We start from the raw sequence: 8,574 nt of genomic DNA on the forward strand, positions 1-8,574 counted from the left end.
TGAAGTTTGTTCACAATGAAGGCTGTGTCTGCACTGCACAATTAATGCCTTTTGGCACCACTTTAATGGCCATTGCTCAATACTATGCAATCAAGGAAGCTCTAGTTTTACAAAGCCTTCCCTGCCCAAAACTATAACTCCCAGGATTCCACAGCATTGAGCCATGGCTGTCAAAGTGTTATCAAACTGCATTTATTCTACAGTATAGATGCACTTGTAGACAACCGCAGTGCTACCTATGTATAACTACTTAGAAGTACGAGGGTTGAATGAAAAGTAATGCCTCCAGCTTCGTTACTTGGGTTTGGATGGGAATATTTTAATAAATCAAACGCAGAAATAATCTTTAGAATGTGCTCTTTAACTACAGTAGAGTCTCACTTATCCAACATAAATGGGCCGGCTGAACGTTGGATAAGCGAATATGTTGGATAATAAGGAGGGATTAAGGAAAAGCCTATTAAACATCAAATTAGGTTGATTTTACAAATGAAGCACCAAAACATCAAGTTATACAACAAATTTGACAGAAAAGTAGTTCAAAACACAGTAATGCTATGTAGTAATTACTGTATTTATGAATTTAGCACCAAAATATCATAATGTATTGAAAACATTGACTACAAAAATGCGTTGGATAATCCAGAACGTTGGATAAGTGAGACTCTACTGTACTTTCACTTTTCCACATAATCCCCAGACAGTTGGATACATTGCTGCCAATGATAAAAAAGTTTTCTGAAGCTGTCACGGAAGAAGTTGACACTCTGTTTCTGCAACCAGCTTCCCATTGTGCACAGATCTTCCAATAGCCAAGCAAAGCAATAATGTGACCCACACGTTCTTGTGAAATGCCGATTATGCTTGAAATTTCTCTCTGAGTGATACGACAATTGTCCTGAATCAATCTGTCAACCTTTTGCTTGTAAAACTTGGTGGTTGCGGTCACAGGACGTCCAACTTTTTGTTTGTCACACAAGTTAGATGTTGCCTGTACGTTGCTTAAGTCACATTGACCGACCGTCTGCGCAGGGTTCCATACTTTGCACTTTAACAACACAACCGTTCAATGCTAACGCTTCCCCGTTTGCGCAAGGTTCCATACTTTGCACTTTAACAACACAACCGTTCAATGCTAACGCTTCCCCGTCTGCGCAAGGTTCCATACTTTGCACTTTAACAACACAACCGTTCAATGCTAAGGCTTCCCCGTCTGCGCAAGGTTCCATACTTTGCACTTTAACAACACAACCGTTCAATGCTAAGGCTTCCCCGTCTGCGCAAGGTTCCATACTTTGCACTTTAACAACACAACCGTTCAATGCTAACGCTTCCCCGTCTGCGCAAGGTTCCATACTTTGCACTTTAACAACACAACCGTTCAATGCTAACGCTTCCCCGTCTGCGCAAGGTTCCATACTTTGCACTTTAACAACACAACCGTTCAATGCTAAGAGTCTACTGAACAAGCCAGGACCTGTCAGATACCAGGACTGCCATCTGTTGAGGAGTTACGAAGGTGGAGGCATTACTTTTCATTCAACCCACTTATGTCTTTAGTGATGCTTGCTCACAGCTAAGTGATATAGACACGTTGCGCCTTGATATTTATGTGGATCTTCCCAATTTAATTTGCAGTGTTTTCTCCCATCTGCAACAACCCTGTAAGGTAGATCACTACTATTCCGCATAAACTGCCAGACACCTTGAGACATCAGAGTCATCTTAATCAGAGCAATTTCTATCCGTATAAAGAGCCGCTGGGGGGGAAACAAGCCAGACAGATTCCTGAACCAAGTGCTAAACAACTTTGCCGCACACTTACTGCCCCAACTTGCAAACAATTAGTAACCGTCTTCTTTCTGCCTCATTAACGGAGAATTCACGTCTGAGAGATTCTGGACGGCAACAGACTCATCTTGCAAATTCCCTCTTAACACAAGGAGACTCTTTAGGATGCTGGAGATGGGCATTTCATTCATATCATAACATCTTGCAATGCATTTCGTTGGCAGAGATAAAGTTACAGTAGAGTCTCGCTTATCCAACATAAATGGGACGCAGAACGTTGGGTAAGCGAAAATGTTGGATAATAGGGAGAGATGAAGGAAAAGCCTATTAAACATCAAATTACATTATTATTTTACAAATTAAGCACCAAAACATCATGTTTTTCAACAAACTGACAGAAAAAGTAGTTTAATACACGGTAACGTTGAGTAGTAATTACTGTATTTACGAATTTAGCACCAAAACATCGCAATGTATTGAAAACATTGACTACAAAAACATTGACTATAGAAGGCAGACTGTGTTGGATAATACAGAATGTTAGATAAGTGAGACTTTACTGTACTATTGTTTTACCTTGTTTAATAATGTGTTATTATGTTGTTATGTAATGTATGTGTTGTTTTTATGATTGGAAACCGCCCTGAGTCCCATCCGGGAGATAGGGCGGTATATAAATAATAATAAAAATTATTATTATTATTACTATCTTTCTATACAAGGTGAATTAGGTGCCAATAATGCGCCCGATACAATATCAATTAGTGAAGCTTGTGATTATGTACAGTAGAGTCTCATTTATCCAACACTCGCTTATCCGATATTCTGGATTATCCAACACATTTTTGTAGTCAATGTTTTCAATACATCGTGATATTTTGGTGCTAAATTCGTAAATACAGTAATTACTACATAGCATTACTGCGTATTGAACTACTTTTTCTGTCAAATTTGTTTTATAACATGTTTTGGTGCTTAATTTGTAAAATCATAACCTAATTTGATGTTTAATGGGCTTTCCCTTAATCCCTCCTTATTATCCAACATATTCGCTTATCCAACATTCTGCCGGCCCGTTTATGTTGGATAAGTGAGACTCTACTGTATTTGAATTTGGGCTTCACCAGTCCAAATCGAGCACTTCCCTAGCTTTCCTATTCTTCTCCAAAAACAAGGAACGTAATTGTAGAAAGACACTGAACTGTAGCACAAACTTTCTTCATCATGCAAGTCTAGCATCCAAGGGACAGAAAAATGGTTGGGTTGGATAGATTAGTTAAGATTGATAACTACCAGACTGAATGGAAATCAGTCAGCATGCCAACAGCTTAAATCAAGAAACAGCTAAGATCCACAGAGATACTCACAGGGATACCTCAGCAAGCAAGAATCCAAAAGTGGCAGGCTAAAACCTCAAACCTCAATCCATGGCTGATACTGAATGAGAAACTTCCTCCTGGGCACACAGAAGACTGGGCGACTTGGAAGGCGCTGAACAGACTGCTCTCTGGCACCACAAGATGCAGAGTCAAACTTAAGAAATGGGGCTACAAAGTGGGGTCCGCGACCACTTACTACAATGCAGGCTGATAACTACCGTGTTTCCCCGAAAATAAGACAGTATCTTATATTAATTTTTGCTCCCAAAGATGCACTAGGTCTTATTTTCAGGGGATGTCTTATTTTTCTATGAAGAAGAATTCACATTTATTGTTGAACAAAAAAAGGAACATTTATTCTATACTGTACAGTAGTTGTCATCACAAACCAGCATAACCAGACAAACTGTGAACCCTATCAAGAATTTCTTGTTACTATCATTATTTCCATGTACAACACTCTATGGTACGTACATTTACCGATCCTGCATGCTCTGGTGTTCTGTTTGGCGGGCATGCTTCCAAACAAAAGCTTTGCTAGGTCTTACTTTCAGGGGAGGCCTTATATTTAGCAATTCAGCAAAACCTCTACTAGGTCTTATTTTCTGAGGATGTCTTATTTTAGGGGAAACAGGGTACCAGACTGAATGGAAATCAGTCAGCATGCCAACACCTTAAATCAAGAACCAGCTTCCTAAGATCCACAGAGATACTCACAGAGATGCCTCAGCAAGCAAGAGTCCAAAAGTGGCAGGCTAAAACCTCGAACCTCAATTCACACTTGCCTCCAACAGACAAGAGTTCTTTCTCCCACCCTGGACATCATTCCACAGAGACATAAACCCCACTTGTCTATTTTCCAACAGACCTCACAACCTCTGAGGATGCCTGCCATAGATGTGGGTGAAACGTCAGGAGAGAATGCTTCCGGAACATGGCCACGCAGCCCAGAAAACTCACAGGCAATGTGTCTTGAAAGGAGGATGGATAGATATAACAAACTCTTCCCACAATATCTATTGCACTGTGACCTCACCAAAAATATAGTTTAAAAAAAACTTTTAAATTGTTGCTCTTACCTAGTATGGGAAGTGAGAGGAGCTGCTATCCTGGCATAAAGTGCTTCTTCTCCTGGACTGAGCTTGGGAGCAGTTGTGGGCTGCTTCTTGTTCTGGCACATTTCAGAGTTCTCCTCCGAAACCCCTCCCAGGGCCCACCCCTTCCAAAACCCAACCAACAGGCAACTCGGATGAAATGGGTGATATCATGCAGATGTTTCTTCCTCACTCTCCCCCACCCCTAGTAATCTGAGAGCTGCCTTTTGGCATTCCTGGAGCACTTCTGCTAGGAAGACATAGGCTATGAAGGGGAGTGATGGGGGCTGGACTGCTTTCTAGGAAAACTGCATAGAGAAACCATCAAGGTGTGTGTCTTTTGCTAAGGATGCCGAAGCCTTGAAGATATCATATTCCACAGATGCAACTGTCTATGTCAGGAATAGGCCAAGTTGGGTCCTGCAGGTGTTTTGGACTCCAACTCCCACCATTCCTAACAGCCTCAGGCCCCTTCCTTTTCCCCCTCAGCCGCTTAAGCGGCTGAGGGGGAAAAGGAAAGGGCCTGAGGCTGTTAGGAATGGTGGGAGTTGGAGTCCAAAACACCTGCAGGACCCAACTTGGCCCATGCCTGATCCATGTCTTGAAAATCCCAATCTTGTTATTTTATATAAGGGGAGTACTACGTCACCGGATACATACAGCAATGCATCCACTGGTTTTGTTATCCACAGATTGAACGGACTACACATCAAAGCGTAGACACCTTAATGGTGAATTTTAACTGTATGCCTGATTTTTCGTATTTGATACGTATTTTGTGGACTGGATGTGGAAAAAAACCCATTGTACTTTCAACTTATTTCTAAAGCAACTTTGCCTCCTTTTCCCCCAGATAACCTGCAAAAGGTTGGCATCTCAAGGAAGAGGAAGGAGGGAGGGAGGGAGGGAGGGAGGGAGGGAGGAAGGAAGGAAGGAAGGAAGGAAGGAAGGAAGGAAGGAAGGAAGGAAGGAAGGAAGGAAAGAAGGAAGGAAGGAAGGAGGGAAGGAAGGAGGGAAAGAAGGAAGGAAGGAAGGAAGGAAGGAAGGAAGGAAGGAAGGAAGGAAGGAAGGAAGGAAGGAAGGAGGGAAAGAAGGAAGGAAGGAAGGAGGGAAGGAAGGAGGGAAAGAAGGAAGGAAGGAAGGAAGGAAGGAAGGAAGGAAGGAAGGAGGGAGGGAGGGAGGGAGGGAAAGAAGGAAGGAAGGAAGGAAGGAGGGAAAGAAGGAAGGAGGGAAAGAAGGAAGGAAGGAAGGAAGGAAGGAAGGAAGGAAGGAAGGAAGGAAGGAAGGAAGGAAGGAGGGAAAGAAGGAAGGAGGGAAAGAAGGAAGGAAGGAAGGAAGGAAGGAAGGAAGGAAGGAAGGAAGGAAGGAAGGAAGGAAGGAAAGAAGGAAGGAAGGAAGGAAGGAGGGAAAGAAGGAAGGAAGGAAGGAAGGAAGGAAGGAAGGAAGGAAGGAAGGAAGGAAGGAAGGAAGGAGGGAAAGAAGGAAGGAAGGAAGGAGGGAAAGAAGGAAGGAAGGAAGGAAGGAAGGAAGGAAGGAAGGAAGGAAGGAAAGAAGGAAGGAGGGAAAGAAGGAAGGAAGGAAGGAAGGAGGGAAAGAAGGAAGGAAGGAAGGAAGGAAGGAAGGAAGGAAGGAAGGAAGGAAGGAAGGAAGGAAGGAAGGAGGGAAAGAAGGAAGGAAGGAAGGAAGGAAGGAAGGAAGGAAAGAAGGAAGGAGGGAAAGAAGGAAGGAAGGAAGGAGGGAAGGAAGGAGGGAAAGAAGGAAGGAAGGAAGGAAGGAAGGAAGGAAGGAAGGAAGGAAGGAAGGAAGGAAGGAAGGAAGGAAGGAGGGAAAGAAGGAAGGAAGGAAGGAAGGAAGGAAGGAAGGAAGGAAGGAAGGAAGGAAAGAAGGAAGGAGGGAAAGAAGGAAGGAAGGAAGGAGGGAAGGAAGGAGGGAAAGAAGGAAGGAAGGAAGGAAGGAAGGAAGGAAGGAAGGAAGGAAGGAAGGAGGGAGGGAGGGAAAGAAGGAAGGAAGGAAGGAGGGAAAGAAGGAAGGAGGGAAAGAAGGAAGGAAGGAAGGAAGGAAGGAAGGAAGGAAGGAAGGAAGGAAGGAGGGAAAGAAGGAAGGAAGGAAGGAGGGAAAGAAGGAAGGAGGGAAAGAAGGAAGGAAGGAAGGAAGGAAGGAAGGAAGGAAGGAAGGAAGGAAGGAAAGAAGGAAGGAAGGAGGGAAAGAAGGAAGGAGGGAAAGAAGGAAGGAAGGAAGGAAGGAAGGAAGGAAGGAAGGAAGGAAGGAAGGAGGGAAAGAAGGAAGGAGGGAAAGAAGGAAGGAAGGAAGGAAGGAAGGAAGGAAGGAAGGAAGGAAGGAAGGAAGGAAGGAAGGAAGGAAGGAGGGAAAGAAGGAAGAAAGGAAGGAGGGAAGGCGGGAAAGAAGGAAGGAAGGAAAGACATTTCCACAATGAATAAATGAAACTTTATTTACAGCCCACCGTATCTCCCCAAAGGGACTCAGGTCTGCTTATAACAATATTCGCAATGGCAAACTATCAATGCTGGCAGTAATATAAAAACTAATCAAAACAACTCAATCTATATATATAAAAGGATAAAAAAAATTCGGCCTAGGACAAAACAACAAAACTACAGATCCCAGAAACACTAAACTTGGCAACACAACCCCTCATCCATGCCTCTGTGTTCATACAACAAAAAGAAAAGAAAAATAAAGTTCTAATTAGAGGGGGAGCAATAATTGGTTTTATCCAATTACTGCCAGTGACAAGGCTAAACTCTGCCCACTTGGTCTCCTAGCAACCCACTCAGCCCAGGGGACAAGCACAGTTAGGCCTCAGGCTTCTTCCACACTGCCTATAAGAAACAGATTATCTAATTTGCACTGGATTATATGGCAGTGTAGACTCAAGGCCCTTCCACACAGCTATATAACCCATTTATAATGTTATATTATCTGCTTTGAACTGGATTATCTTGAGTCCACACTGCCAGATAATTCACTTCAGTGTGCATTTTATACAGCTGTGTAGAAGGGGCCTCATATAATCCAGTTCTAAGCAGATAATATAAGATTATAAATATACAGTAGAGTCTCACTTATCCAACATAAATAGGCTGGCAGAATGTTGGATAAGTGAATATGTTGGATAACAAGAAGGGATTCAGGAAAAGCCGATTAAACATCAAATTAGGTAATGATTATACAAATTAAGCACCAAAACATCATGTTATACAACAAATTTGACAGAAAAAGTAGTTCAATACGCAGTAATGCTATGTTGTAATTACTGTACAGTAGAGTCCCACTTATCCAACACTCGCTTATCCAACGTTCTGGATTATCCAACACATTTTTGTAGTCAATGTTTTCAATACATCGTGATATTTTGGTGCTAAATTCGTAAATACAGTAATTACAACATAACATAATCCCTCCTTATTATCCAACATATTCGCTTATCCAACGTTCTGCTGGCCCGTTTATGTTCGATAAGTGAGACTCTACTGTATTTACAAATTTAGCACCAAAATATCACAATGAATTTAAAACATTGACTACAAAAATATTGACTACTAAAAGGTAGACTGCGTTGGATAATCCAGAACACTAGATAAGCGAATGTTGGATAAGTGAGATTCTACTGTAATATGAAATAATTTCTATGGTAATCCAGTCCAACCCAATTCTGCCATTGGATGATACAATCCAAGCACTCCCAACAGATGGCCAACCAGCCTCTCAATAATAAGAATAAGAATATCATACAATCCTAAGGTTAGGAGAGACTCCTAAGGATCATCCAGTTCAACTTCCTTCTACCATGCAGGACGACACAAACCAAGCACTCCTGACAGATGGCCATCCAAGATCTGCACAGTAATAATACAAATCGAATAATAGAATCAGACAGTTAGGAGAGACCCCTAAAGGCCATCCAGTCCAACCCAACTCTGCCATTGGACGATACAATCCAAGCACACCCAACAGATGGCCAGCCAGCCTCTCAATAATAATAAGAATATCATACAATCCTAAGATTAGCAGATACCCCTAAGGATCATCCAGTTCAACTTCCTTATATCATGCAGGAGGACACAATCCAACCACTCCTGACAGATGGCCATCCAATATCTGCACAATAATAATACACATCGAATCATAGCATCAGACAGTTAGGAGACACCCCTAAAGGCCATCCAGTCCAACCCAATTCTGCCATGCAGGACACAATCCAAGCACTCCCAACAGATGGCCACCCAGCCTCTCAATCCTAATACTAATAATAATAATAACATCATCATACAATCCTAAGGTTTGAAGTG

The 8,574-nt window shown here is 42.3% G+C and overlaps 1 protein-coding gene across 1 annotated transcript in view; it reads right to left on the minus strand.

Moving 5' to 3' along the window:
• loxl2 (lysyl oxidase like 2) overlaps positions 1-4,334 on the minus strand; it is an 87,372-nt gene extending 83,038 nt beyond the window's left edge. The window contains exon 1 of the mRNA XM_062961289.1: positions 4,250-4,334. The gene's annotated coding sequence lies outside the window, so the exon portion shown is untranslated. The remainder of the gene's footprint in view (positions 1-4,249) is intronic.
• Between the last annotated feature and the right edge of the window lie 4,240 nt (positions 4,335-8,574).

This window comes from Anolis carolinensis, unplaced genomic scaffold, assembly GCF_035594765.1.
Source record: "Anolis carolinensis isolate JA03-04 unplaced genomic scaffold, rAnoCar3.1.pri scaffold_8, whole genome shotgun sequence".
In the NCBI taxonomy this organism is placed as follows: Eukaryota; Metazoa; Chordata; class Lepidosauria; order Squamata; family Dactyloidae; genus Anolis; species Anolis carolinensis.